This window comes from Eptatretus burgeri, chromosome 8, assembly GCF_056783735.1.
Source record: "Eptatretus burgeri isolate ZD-2024b chromosome 8, Ebu_testis_v1, whole genome shotgun sequence".
Classification (NCBI taxonomy): Eukaryota; Metazoa; Chordata; class Myxini; order Myxiniformes; family Myxinidae; genus Eptatretus; species Eptatretus burgeri.
In genome coordinates, this window is record NC_140968.1 from 74,643,762 (window position 1) to 74,659,006 (window position 15,245).

General features: G+C 42.0%; 1 long non-coding RNA gene across 1 annotated transcript; it reads right to left on the reverse strand.

Moving 5' to 3' along the window:
• Positions 1-9,436: 9,436 nt before the first annotated feature.
• LOC147022059 (uncharacterized) lies at positions 9,437-10,740 on the reverse strand. Its single transcript, XR_015061053.1, has 4 exons — positions 10,548-10,740; positions 10,294-10,452; positions 9,886-9,943; positions 9,437-9,602 (listed from the first exon to the last, which is right to left on the reverse strand). It is a non-coding gene; the product is annotated as an uncharacterized LOC147022059 (long non-coding RNA).
• Between the last annotated feature and the right edge of the window lie 4,505 nt (positions 10,741-15,245).

Genomic DNA, 15,245 nt, shown 5'->3' on the forward strand with positions numbered 1-15,245 from the left:
GTTCCAGTCGATGCATTGAAATCCCCCAAGACTAGAAGTGTATCTAGTCTGGGGCACTGATCAACCACAGACTCGAGTGTGGCGTAGAATGCATCCTTCACGGTGAGATCACTCGCCTCAGTCGGAGCATAAACAGAGACCAGGGAAATGACACCTAAGGAGTGACGAATCCTTAATCTCATAATACGCTCGTTGACCGGTGTTACCTCAATTATCATTGGGGTCAGCTTATTGGACACAGCTACAGCAACTCCTTGGGTATGGTAACCATCAGAGCGACCAGACCAATAGTAGGTGTAACCACCCACCATTATCTCGCCGCAATCCGGTCTCCAAACCTCAGAGAGAGCTGCAATCCCGATGTCCAAACGCTTGAGCTCAGATGATAACAGAGACAGGTGATCATCCTCTCTTCGGGATAGGACATTCCAGGCACCCACCCGAGGGGACCGCCTCAGGTTAACCCAAGGAGACCGCCGTCTGGTGGACGACACCTCAGCACCACTCCGACACAATCTCCCGCAATCTGACCCAGGGATGTTACCCCGTGGTTTCCCTCCTATCAAAGATTGGGGGTCCCGAAGGCTTTGCCCCAATCCCATCATCCGGTGAGCTGCCCTGCGAAGGGAAGCTGCACAGGAGGTACTCTCACGGAGTGGGTTTTCAGATTTTTTTGCGTTTTTGCGTTTTGCGGAATGAAGGGTTTTACGGTGGCCGGACTGCAAATCCTGCCACCAACCTCCTAATAAGAAGTGACCCAACTGCAGGAGGACGTCCGCAGACACAGTTGGGCACTAGATATGGATGGCCGTTGGCTCACAAGGAGCTCCTCCGCCCTTTGAAATATCCTCAGGAATTCAAATATCCTCAGGAATAAATTTGGTGTTAATTCACTGTGATTTGATTGATGGTGCTTATAATGATGGAAAAAAAACAAATACAATATTTTCATTCAGCGCATACTCAACCCCAATTGGTTATAAATTCAATATGGAACCTAAAAATTTGGTTTATCTCCCTGTGTCAGGAAAAACCATACACAGAGTAAATTTTAGGATAACCAACCAAGATAATCGTATGATTTCTTTTAATGGAGAAGTTATATCCATCAGAATTCACCTATGTGAAGTTTTCCAATAAATAAATACGATGGTTATTGTGAGGAAATACGAGTTGGGAAAATATAAAATAATTACAGGGGATGGGATGTTCCTTTCCCCATACTACAAGGGTGAAGGTATGTATCTTGGTTGAGGATACTATAAACCTAAGAGACAAAGGGGTGTTGGACATCAATTTAGAGGAGATGGGATAATTGATACTCTCATGGGTATTGGTTCAACTATTCTTAAACATAAAGACCTAATTGGTTCAACTGCTTCTGCTGTGGGAAATGTAGCAGGTGCTGTAAAGAGCATAAAAGATGCCCAGAAGGAATCTCATAAATTACAAGCAATAAAAGAAATTAAGAAAGGCAAAACTCAGTTGTCCCCTCAAGAATGACAGAAAATAATTTGAATACTTGGATCAGGGTTTCAAAAGTTTTAACATCTTTTTTCCTAAATAAATACAAGTATGGAAGCAATTGATAGTATCTATGATTTGGATGATACTATTATTATCTCAAACTCCACTAAAAAAGAAGATTACTTCAAGGTAAATGCAATAACTGGAACAGACTGGAATACGAATGGTACAAAAAGTTTTGAAATAAATAATCAACAAACCTATTTGAATCTCTCCGAAAGTTTCTTGTTGTGTAAATTTAAATTCACTAAAGCTGGGAATAACACAAACGCTACACTTGTAAATGATTTCTTCTGGAAAATGTTTGATAGTGTGCGTTTGTATATTGGAACACAAGAAGTTGAAGCGGTTGATTATGTCTCTGCTGTATCTGAAATGATGAAATTTACACTCTATACATTCAGTGATAGAATGGGAAAGGGGTCTGTCGAAAGTTTTATTCCTGATATGTCAACGGGGAACAAACACAGACCCTGGATATACTCAAAGGAAAGGAGCGTATAATGATGATACAAAAGCAGAAAATAGTTTTACTGTGGCAGTTCCTCTTAAAGGTATATTTGGATTTTGTGATCATGATAAAGTTCTGTATGGTCTTAAAATTAGATTTCAACTACAAAGGAATGATAATGAAAATTGATTGCTTTTTGGTGTTGGTAGTGCTTTTGGTGAACAGAATAAATTTGTAATTGAGGAAATGAGTTGGTATATCAGTGAATATACTCCTAATCTTAAAACAGAAGAGATGTTGAATAGAAGACTTAACTCAAAGAAACCACTCAGTGTATCATACCTCAAAAGAAGATGTCAACACGTTAAACTCAACCAAACTACTTACACGTGGAATTTGGGTGTTCTGGAAGGAAAGCCACGATATCTGTGGATCATTTTTAAAAATCTCGATGGTGATACTGCGACTGATAAGAATAATGCATTGAGTGATAATGCTAAGGTGAAACAACTTCGCGTTTCTCTAGATGGAACATTTTATCCACGAGATAGATTGGAAATTAATTGGGAAAAAAATGATTTTGCTGAAGCATACAAGTCTTACCAAAAGGTGTGAGTAATGAAAATAAAGAACCTATTTTGGATATGACAGCATTTAAAAGTTTGTATACAATCTATGCGTTTGACCTGAGCGCTCAAAAGGAAACTATAAAGTCTAATCGAGTGGATACTTCCCTATACATTGAAAGAGGAGAGAGTGATGAAGTTGATACATATTGTTTGCTTTTGGAAGAAACAGAATTACAGATTAATACAGATAACGGTGTGATGATTAGTCTCACATAATTTTTTGTTAAATAAATGAGTGGCAAAGTACCAACTGGGGTATATGTTAATCAAATCAATCTTCATAAACTATCATCTTGTGTTCAAAATCAAAAGCCTTGTACGATTAACGTTAATACAATTCAGAGAAAAGGAGCAGTAAGAATTGATGTTTTGCTCACAAGAGAACAGGTTAAAATCTTGAATGACACTGGCTCACTTAAAATTAAAATGACAAAACCAATGTTGAAAAAATATTCAATAAGAGACGAGTGGAGGATTTCTCCCATTTTTTTTTTTTTTTTTTTTTTTTTGTATACCTTGGTCGAGGCTCGTATGAGAGCTAACACACAACTCACAGCAAGGAGGCATGAGACAAGAGGGGCGGGAGTGGAAGGGACAAAACATTGGGGAACAGACACAGGTGAACTGTGGAAGGGAGAGGGATGGGGATGGGACGGGGAACATGGCGAGGGGAAGATGGACATTAAAGGGACTTTCAGGAAGGAAAGCAGGAGAATTGAAGGAAGTGGGCTTGGGTGGATTATCGGGGGTAGAAAAGATCGAGGATTTGGATGGGGGAAGATAAGAGGTGGTGGTGAACAGCTGTTTTGTAAGGCTGAAGGAGAGAATGGGAAAGGATAGAGTGAGGAAGTTTAACCCAAGGGCCGTAAAAAAAGAAGAATAAAAGAGTGAAGATGAGTTGTGATTCGTGATTTTGGTAGTTTTACCAGAAGGGGGTTGTTATAGGATCTTGAGCGCCCTGTGGAAATGTGGTTGGGACAAATCGCAGAGAGAGCAGGGGGGGCAAGGCTGGAGAGGAGTCGGTAGAAGACAGAAAGACCACCGACCAACCTGCGGTGATTGAGTGAGAGGCCCAAAGACTCAGCTTCATTGCGGGAGATGCCAATGATCTTAAAAGCCCTGGTTTCGACAGCGTGAAGTCGAGAAAGGTGGGAGGCAGGAGCACCAGCCCAGAGGGGAGAGCAGTACTCCATCAGGCTACGGACAAAAGCTTTGTAAGTGGTCAGGAGCTCAAGAGGGCCGAGGAAGGACTTTGCACGACGGAGGATTCCCAGTCGGCGACTGGCTTTTGAGGCAAGGTTGGAAATGTGACTTTCCCAGGAAAGGTCATGGCAGATAGTGAGACCCAGAAGCTTGAAAGAAAAGACTTCTTCCAGAGGATTGTTGAGAAAGTGGATGGGGGGTTTTGTAAACGGTCCTTTCGAAGAGACATAGTGAGAGTGTGAGATTTGTGTGGATTGAAAGACATGTTCCACGTGTTGGACCAGTTTGTGATTTTATCCAGATCTGCAGTGAGCGAAGAAGCTGCTGCTTGCCGGTCTGAGGGATGACAGATGGTACGGCAGAGGGTGGAGTCGTCGGCAAAGAGAAATAGAGGATTTTCCAGAGAGTCCGAGAGATCATTGATGAAAACCAGACAAAGAACAGGGCCCAGAACGCTACCTTGAGGAACTCCAGCCTGCACAGGAAGAGGGGATGAAAGAACTCCATTTAGGGCCACACGTTGACTGCGACAGGAGAGGAAGTCTGCGAGCCATGAGTGGAGATGGCCTTGAATACCATGGGCAGAGAGTTTGGTGAGTAGGGCAGGGTGCCAGACTGTGTCAAAAGCACGTGATATGTCCAGGGATACGGCTCGGATTTCCTGTCTGGCATTGAGGACCTCCATCCATTGATGGGAGAGCAGTAGCAGCATATCTAGGGTAGAGTGACCTGGTCTGAAACCAAATTGATGATTGGAAATCAAGCCATTGGAGAAGAGGAAGGATTTCATGTCTGAAGCGATGATGGATTCCATAACCTTGCTGATGATTGGGAGAAGGCTGATTGGTCTATAGTTACAGGGATCTGTTTTTGCACCTTTTATGCAGGGCAGTGATGTTAGCAGATTTCCAAGCAGATGGCAGATGACCTTGGGAAAATGAGAGGGTGAATAGAACAGAGAGAGGGTGAGCAAGAGCAGAAGAGCAGGCTTTGAGGACACGTGGGCTGATGCCGTCTGGACCGGTTGCAGAATCTGACTCGAGGTTTGAAAGCAAGCTCTCCACCTTGTCAGGAGAAAAGGATACAGAGTCCAGGGACAGTTGGGTGCGACTGGGTAAAGTGGGTAGAGATAGTGATGGGTTTGGGACACAAGATTTAGCTGCAAACACCGAGTTTAGACATTCAGCTTTATCACGTGTGGAATCAGCAGTGCGGCCATTTGAGGTAAGGGAGGGGATGGAGGGGGAACATACACCAGAAACAGATTTGATTAAACGCCACCAGGATTTTGAGGAGGGAGAGAGGTTTGAGAGAATTTGAGAATTTCTAATTCCTTTATTTGCTGGTTTAAGTGCGGTTGGAGCATTGACGGGTGGTATTTCAACAGCGGTGAAAACTGCCAACAAAAGGAAGGCTCAACTCGAGGCTCAAAAAGAATTGGAAAGACATAACAAAGAGTTGGAGAAACAAATTAGTGGAAGTGGTGTAATTGTAGATTTTGCTGAAAAACTTGAAGGTCTGCCTGATAAAACGAGATTGTTAGTTGGAGATATGCTTTCTTCTATAGCACAAGCAGATGTAAAATTAACGAAAAGAGGTAATGGATTATATCTTTCTAATAAATAAATGAGCATTGATGAGTGGTTTAAAGAATTTGGAAAGAAAACAACATCAAATTTACAACTTGTCAAATATTGTAAGAAATTAAAAATTAATCATGTGGTTATTTGTATGAGAGATGAATTAACAAATGTGCCGAAACATACAAAGAATATTATTATGAACTTAGAAGATAATAATGGGAACGGTTCTCATTGGGTTTGTATTTTTAATAGTCAAGACAAATATTATTTTGATAATTTTGGTCTTCCACCACCTGTTTAAGTCATAAAATTCTTACAGAATGGTGTTTATCAAACATTTCAAGTCCAAGAATTAAATTCCAAGTGTTGTGGTCAATTATGTCTATATGTGTTATTTCAACTCAACAAAAATAAAAAATTTTATGATATTATTTTTAATCTAATATAAATGACTTATGTTGTTAAAGATGGTTCTATCTTTGGTGTATCTCAAGAACTGGATATTGATTTATCAAATTATTACACAAAGGCACAGGCTGAACGACATAAATATAATATAACCAAAAATATTAACATGAAAAATGCTTATAAATTAAAAAATTATCCAAGCCCGACTGACGCGAATGACTTGGTGAGATTAAGCGATTTATCACAATATATATCCTTAAATAAAACGGCCGTGTATTCCAAAGATACAGAAGTGTTGATATTATCTCCAGGTCATACAGAATTCACAGTTCGAATTAAAATAAATTTTTATAAAGAAGGGCGTATCGTTTGTATGAGAATAGAACAATGGGGGTATGATATGAATGATTTAGGGTATAATTGGTCATTTAAAATTAACCTCGAAGACCTGGAACAATTAAATCAGTCTTGTAAGGAAGAATATTATCCACTTGGTATCGAGAATGAGTTTTGTGGGGCCACGATTAGTAAACAACAAATAAAAGAATTTAATAAGGGTAAATATAATAATGGTTTTGCCCTTGTTTATATCATGAAAACAGAAAAAACAGGATTATATATAATAAGTAAGGAAATACAAAATGATTTAACTATGGGAAGATTGGGAGGTGTTTCGTGTCATAATATTATTCTAACATATATTTCTAATACATAAATGACAGCAAGAAGGCTTCAAGAAAATTATCATTTCTGTGTCCAAGCATACCTTCAAGAAAAGGGTATTCGGTATTTTAATAAATATGTTCTACAACATAAGAATGAGGTATTTTCAATAAAAGATTGGCATTATGCTGATGTTGAGAAACCGACAACTTTAGATTTAATTAGAATGTTAAATAATGAAAAAATTATAACGTTAAGAAAAGGTAAGGCTCTTTTAGAAATTCAAAAGAAATTTTATTGGTTTCCTGTTGTAAAAAAAATTATTTTGGATACAGGAATAACAAGAAATCCTGATGAATATATGTATGATATTCTATGGGGTGTAAGCGATTCAAGGATAATAAGGGATGAGGAAAGAGTTGAAGAAGAGAGGGAAGAGGAGGAAAAGGAGAAGAGAGAGGAGGAGAGGGAGAAGAAAGAGAAGGAGGAAAAGGAGAAGAGAGAGAGAAGAGAGAGAGGGAGGAAAGAGAGAAGAGAGAGAGGGAGGAGAGGGAGGAAAGAGAGAGAATGAATAAATATCAAAATATGGAAACCAGCGAGATTAAAAAAAATTGGTGGTATTACAGAAAATAACTCAACCCACCGAGGAGGAAAACAAAGAATTGACAAGTCTATTTGAAATATTTTCTACAAGACTATTGACATCGACAAGATATTCATTTTAATTCAAGTTTTTCATTTTTATTTTTTTTCTTAAATAAATGGAGGAGAGAGTGAAGGCATTTCTCAGGATTCTTTATGTTTTAAAAATTAAGATTCAAATGTGCATGTTGGAAACTAAAAAGGTTTTTGCACTCTGCAGGAATTTTTCACATAAATAAATGAGTTATTGTCTCAAATGTAAAAAGAAAACTAATACTAAAAATATTTCATATATTAAAAGTAAAAATAACAGGGTTATACAAAAAGGTATATGCTCGGTGTGTGGTTCAAAAAAAAATCAATTTATCTCCAAACACAAACGAGGAGGAGATATACAAAAGTTTTTATCAGGAAGTAAATTTACAACTACTGGAATACCAGGGGAATTACATCTTCCAGGGTATTCTTTCTGTGGTCCAGGCACAAACTTGGATAAAAGATTAGATGAGGCAGACAATCCTAAATCATGGAGTAAACTCATCAATAGAGTTGATGAAGTGTGCATGAGACACGATATTGATTATGGGAATACCACAACGTTGGAAGAAAAGCATGAAGCCGATAGAGAAATGTTGTATAATTTGTCTCTGATACAAAATCCAACCTTGAGAGAAAAAGTTGATCGGTTCATTGTGAAGAAGATGATCAGTGCTAAATTGAAACTTGGACTTGGAAATTCAAAAAACTTATAGGCTCTAATGATGTCATTAAGACTGAAGAGCAATTAGCTGATGAATTACATGAACCAATATTCACAAAGTTTCAGAGAAGGAAAGTTTATTCCAAGGAAGTAGATTATATCTGGTCTGCTGATTTGATTGAACTCAATAATGATATGGGGTACAAGTATGCTTTAACCGTTATTGATTTGAGGAGTAGATACGCATGGGTTGTACCATTAAAAAACAAAACAGGTAATACTCTTATGTTAGCCTTTCAACAGATATTTAATAAAAGTAAGAGAAAACCTAAAAATTGTGGACTGATGAGGGTAGAGAGTTTTATAACAAGACATTTATGAATTTTCTAAAAAATAACAGTATTACATTATACAGTACCTTTAATGAAGGGAAGGCAGTTGTTGTTGAACGTTTTAATCGTACCTTAAAAGAGAGATTATATAAAAAAATTCACACAACTCGGTTCACAACAATGGTCATCTTTTATTCAGGATATTGTGGATAAGTATAATGACACGATTCACATGTAAACAAATATGAAACCATCAGAAACATTTACAAAATTAAAATATGAAAAAGAGATTAATGTCAGAAAACCTAAGTTCAAAGTTGGTGATATCGTAAGAATATATAGGTGGAAATCTCATTTTGAAAAGGGTTATATTAAACGATGGACGAACGAACTTTTTAAAATTGTTGATGTAATAGATACGGTTCCTTGGACTTATAAGATATATGATTTGGAAGGGGAAGAGATTTTAGGTTCATTTTATTCACAGGAATTACAAAAGACAAAGATAAATTGAAATTTTTTGACTCCGCCCCTTTTTGACTCCGCCCACACAAAACCCACCCACATAAACCCCACCCCACACAAGCTCCACACAAACCCCACCCCACACAAACCCCACACAAACCCCACCACACACAAACCCCCCACAAGCTCCACACAAGCTCCACACACACAAACTCCACCGATATTCATCATATTCACATAATTAGTGATTAGTTAATTAGTTCCCCACACACAACATGTTTATTTAATTAAAATATTATCCACCCATCCACACAAGCTCCACTCATCCACCCATCCACCCATCCATACCTCATCCACATAAGCCTCATCCACATTCACGCCTCCCACATAAGCCCCACTGAAGCCCCGCCCACATAAACCCTGCCCACATAAACCCCTCCCACATAAACCCTGCCCACACAAACCCCACTGAAGCCCACCCACATAAACCCCACCGAAGCCCCGCCCACACAAGCCCCACCCACATAAACGCCCTCCCACAAGCCCAGCCCACACACGCCCCGCCCACACAAGCCCCGCCCACACACGCCCCACCCACACCGAAGCCCCGCCCACATAAACCCCACCCTCACAAGCCCTGCCCACACAAGCCCCACCCCCTCATCCCACCCCCCTCATCCCCCCTGTGCACGCCCACCTTTGACCCACCACCTCCCTCATCCCACCCCCACCCTTCCCCACACACACACATGGGGAGGGGAGGGGTGGGATGAGGGGGTGATGGGTCATTGGGGGAGCGCACCTACCCCCCCCCCCCAACCCCCTCCCTCTCCTTCATGTCTTGATCCTTTTTTTGAAATTCAAAATCAAGTAATTGTAAACAAAACAAATATAATTAATCAAAATTGAAAATATTAAATATTCATTTGCGAGAATGTATAATCTTTCCCAGCAATCTTCTTCAGATGTCTTGTGATGTCGAAACTCAGACACCATATTCTGTTTTGAAACAAAAAGTGGATAATAATTAGTTTTTATAAAGATAATTACATGGTAATATGAGTAAGCCTGGTGTTGGTTCTAAGTTCAAGCCTCGTTGACCACTGAATTAACACACCAGGAGGCCGACTCAGCCTGTCATCCTTCCAAGGCCAATAAAATGAATTCCAGTGTACTGGTAAAACCGCGTCCAAACTAATGATGCAACCAACATAAGACGACATTCCAAAGAGAGAGTGATATTAATAAAAGAATAACTAAATAATAATTCAGAAACATTTACCTCCAGAAAATCATGTGTTGTACCAGATTGCTTCAACAGCTGATGTTGTGTGATCGAGCTGAAAAAAAAAAATAATGAGTCAAGGGTATAGATGGAGAGACAGACAGAGAGAGGTAGGTAGAAAGACAGACAGAGAGAGATACAAAGAGACAGACAGGGAGAGATAGAGAGACAAACAGACAGGAAAAGAGTCACACACACACACACACACACACACACACACACACACACACACACACACACACACACACACACACACACAAACACACATATATATATATATATATATATATATATATATATATATATATATATATATATATATATATATATACATACATACATGCATACACACACACACACACACACACACACACACACACACACACACACACACTCACGTCTCACCATTGGTTTAATTCATTCGAGATCAGAGGCCGTGATAAGACTTTGTACCAGTCATTATAAATGTTCTTCAATTCTCTTCTAAAATCATTGACCTCTTCAATAAGAGCATTCATTTGATGCACCTCATTGTGATATGTAAACTCCACTTCTTCCAAGGACCTGCCAGGAAAAAATATATATATTTTCGCATTATCACGATTTAATTTATAATCAATTGCTTCATCGTTCAAAGAGGAAACCATACACAAACTTACCAACTTTGTAGTGAGCTGTTATCTTCATCGGAAGAGAGTGAGTCCATGTCTCAGTTTTTTTTTTTACCATTGGTACAAGATGGCAAAAAGATCAGAGGCCGTGATAAGACGTCGTGTCAGTCATTAAAAATGTTTTTCAATTCTCTTCTAAGATGATTAACCTCTTCAATAAGAGCATTAATTTCATGCACCTCGTCGTGATATGTAAACTGCTCTTCTTCCAAGGACCTGCTAAGAAATATATATATATATATATATATATATATATATATATATATATATATATATATATATATATATATATATATATATCAGAATTATCACGATTTAATTTATAATCAATTGCTTCATCGTTCAAAGAGGAACCTATACACAGGCTTACCAACTTTGTGTTGAGCTGTTTTGTTCGCGGAAGAAAGATAGCTCATGTCTCAGTTGTAAAAATGAAAATCCCGTCTGGCAGAAACTTTGTCTGGCGAATCACTTACAAGGCAACGACGAGGAGATTGCTTAATCATTGGGTGTGGCCACAGGAAATGACGCTTCAGGCGAGACAGCTTGGAAAATAACTGGGCGATATATTCTCAAATTGTATGAATCATTTTTAAAACATACTTAAAATACCCTACAATGGTTTTGATTAAACATGTTTAAAAGCCTGTTCGTGTTCTGAGATAAAATAGAAACACAAGGCCTTGTCTCAGAGAATAGTTCCTATTTTTTCACAGCATGACTGTCCAAAAACACTTCCTCATTCACACAGCACGATCGTGTCAAAAAAACACTTCCTCATTTTCATGACACGAACTGAAAACATTTGAAACAAAACTTTTTTTATAGCGTGGTTTATGCACAAAAATTATTTGGAACTCGGGCGATGGCTAGATGAGAGCATTAAGAGAAGTTGATCATTTCGTAATGGCACAAAAGGGGTATCTTAAAAAATATAAAGATTCAAATGTTTTGTTTTTCAATATTTTAGATGGGGATTATTGTGCAAAGAAAATTATACTATTGAAGGAATTTGAGAATGAACAAATCTTTATAGGTTCAATGAGTGAGCTAAACAATATGCATCGGTTATTTGATAAAGAGTGTCCCAAGGGTTCGACGTTTCAGATATTTCTTTCGAATCACCTTTCACAAATCACATTACCACTTTAGTACTTGAACAAATCTTTATCTTATTGCATGGATTATTTGAAAAAAAAAGTGTCCCCAGGTTAAAAGGGGAGACAAATAAATATACCTTGCGCTAAAAAGGGGATTTATTTTTTAGGGAAAAAAAAAGAAAAATTTCATCACTGAAAATCCCCCATTCATTTACATGGGGAAAAGTGATCCAGAATCAGTATTCTTACCCTACTGAGGTCAATGATTAACCGTATCCTTGCTCTTCAGGTCCTCACCGAACGTAGACGAGAGTTTCAGCAGGGGCTGCTTGCAGCTTATGTTGATCTCTGCAAATCATTCGATTCAGTGAATTGGGATACCCTCTGGAGGAATCTTGGTCTTCTTGGGGTGCCACCAAAACTGAGCAATCTGATGTCTGAACTCTACTCTGGTACTAAGAGTGCTGTGAAATGTGGTTGTTACTTATTTCCAGTTGTTATTGGAGTCAGTCAGGGGTGTGTACTGGCCCCAACACTTTTCAGCGCTTGTATGGACTGGATTCTGGGGAGGATATCGGAGAGATCAAGCTGCGGTGCATCGTTTGGGAATGTCAAGATCTCTAACCTTGATTTCGCAGAAGATGCAGTCATCTTTGCGGAGACTCTGGATATCCTTTTGGGGGCCCTCGAGGTGCTAAATCTGGAGTTGGAGCCACTGGGATTATGGGTTTCCTGGGTCAAAACTAAGATCCAGGCTTTCAATGACATCTTGGATGCTGCTGTCCTGTCTGTGTCTGTTTGTGGTGAGGATGTTGAGGTCATGGAGAGATTCACTTATCTTGTCAGTGATATTCATGTCTCTGCTGGCTGTGAGCCAGAGGTCAATAGACGTTTAGGTCAGGCCTGGGGGATCATGGATTCACTGGACCATAGGGTGTGGCGCTGCCGGTACCTGTGTAGGAGGATGAAAGTCCGAGTCTTCAGGTCCTTGGTGCTTCTAGTCTTGCTCAACAGATGTGAGACTTGGATTCTGACCAGGGATCAGAGACATCAACTTCATTCCTTTGGTACCAGGTCTCTTCAGAAAATCCTTGGCTATCGCTGGTCGGACTTTGTATCCAACGAGTAGTTGCCGAGAGAGTGGTTGCTGTTACCTACATAGACGTGAGCATCAACTGCGGCTGTATGGACTTGTGGCTCGTTTTCCTGACTGATCCTGCTCACCAGATTCTCTCAGTGGGGGAGCCTCATGAGTGGAAGAGGCCAATGCTCCAACCACGTGCCTCGTGGTTGTTGCGGGTTGATCAGCATCTCAGGGAGATGGAGATGGGCCAGGTATCTGCCTGGGGAGTGGCCAGACAGATGCCCCTGGAGTACTGATGGAAAGTGGACACAGCGACGTGCAGCTCTGGCTCATGCTCCCATGCCTGACCTACCTAACCTGACCCACTACAAATACAGACACACAGTTACTTAAAATGAACACATTTAATGAAAATAGTCAAGTATTTACAAAGGACAAAAATGAATAGGTAATGATAATAATGTGAAGTCAATAAAAGTCTAAGTTGAGGTGCCTCTTCACACAGACTTAAATACAGACAAAAGGAAACGAAATAAAAAGAAAACCCTTCCATTATTCTTGTACTTAGCTTGGTCCAGAGCTCGTCTTTGTGGAACTTGTAACCGAGGCACTTCCACCAGCACGTGCAGACGTGCACAAAATGGCGCCAAGTCGCTTCTCTCGTAGCAAGACAAATGTACGCCAGGAAATCCACGAGCAGCACTCAATACCAAGGCGCTAAGACCCAGTGTAGCTGCTTTACGCGTCGATCATCCTCACCGACCCGCTATTTGACATTCACGAGGCTCGGGGTCCATTCCTCACAACCCAACCAAGAGCCAAAGGCCAGAGTCTTGCTTCACCATGCAAGCAAATCGCCTCAACACGAATACAAGGATCGTGCCGTCCCCTTCGTGCGTCGAAGGAAAGCCAACCGTAAAGCCCCGTTACTACAGGCCATCTCCTAACTATGTTCTTTCTCGACCGCGTGCGTCCTCCACTCAAAACTCAACCTCTCTTCGGAAATCAACTCTGCCTTGTGCGAGCGCTCTCCCTCAACTCCACTCTCATCTCATCTCTGTGGTATAGCCTGCGGGCCTGCGGGGCGGGGCATGATGATGGGGGGAGGGGTCGTCGTGAGCATCGTGTCTGCAAGGAATATAAGGAGTGCGCGCCGCCTGAGGCGTCGTAGTGGTGCCGTAGTGCCACGGCTCGTGAGTGTGTTGAGTACGTAATAAAGGAGAGCCGCGGGCAAAGTACGCCCGCGCTCGCGCTTGTACATCACAGCCGGGCTCGACTGTTCCCCCGCTCGTGTCTGCCTGCTAAGCATCTTTCCCACGACACTACAGTTGGCTGACGAGGATCTTCGGATCGGCGTGTGCAGGGCGGCAGCGAATAACCCATGCGGTTCCAGGCTACAGAGCCAAGGGTCTCGCCAGCACGAGCATGGCAGAAGGTCGGGGCACGGCGCACGGGTGCGTGCCCGTTTTCGGGGGAGATGACTTCGAGTTGTTTTCTGAACAATTGGGTTGCTACTTCCGCGCGAATGATGTAGATGATGAAGAAAAACGCAAGTCGATCTTGCACGCCTCGCTATCAACGGAGCACTACCGGCTGCTGAGTGATTTGGTGGCTCCAGATAAGCCCAGTGATGACGGGCTATCGTTTCAGGACATCGTGGCAAAAATGAAGACCCACTTGGCGCCAGAGAAGTCGTTGCAGCTCGCGCGGTTCCAGTTCGATCACCTCGCGAAGGGTGGCGAGGAGCGCGTTGCAGATTTCGTAGCACGGGTGAAGCATTCGGCCGTGTCTTGCAAGTTCACGGCAGAGGAGCGTCCGGCACGACTCAGAGATCGTTTTATTTCTGGTCTGCGAGACGCGAAGATGGTAGCAGCCATCCTGCGGTTGACCGACGTCACATTCGACTCGGCGGTCGGGACTGCTTCGTCTGTCGAGCAGACACTCACCGATGTCCGCACCATCGCTGGCCAGGACGTAATAAGTAGCTCCAGCTGGGGCATGTCGGCTGATCCCGAGGTCCACGCGGTGACCCAGGTGCCGCAGGTCGCACATCCCGGAGTTCACGCGATGACCCAGGCGCCACAGGTCGTGCAGCCCGGGGTCCGCGCGATGACCCAGGTGCCGCAGGTCGCACGCGCGTCTGGCGGTGCGGGACGAGGGCGCGCACCGCAGCACAGTCGCACCGGGAGCGAGGTGGATTTCCAGGGGTGCTGGGGGTGTGGTGGTCCGCACCTGCGACGAATGTGCCCGTATAAGAACACCGTGTGTTTGCATTGTCACAAGGTGGGACATTTGAAGCGTGTGTCGGATGGCGGGGGCCTCCATTGGGGTCTTGGATGGCGAGGTGTGGGAGGACCCCAGTGACCTGGAGATCGGTCTGCAGCCGGGGCATGGCGATGCCGGCGGGCCGGAGCAGGAGATGCAACCACGGTTGAGTCTGTTTTCCGTTGGTCCAGAGATGACGACGCCGTTCACGGTGGAGGTCGAAGTGAATGGCGAGCC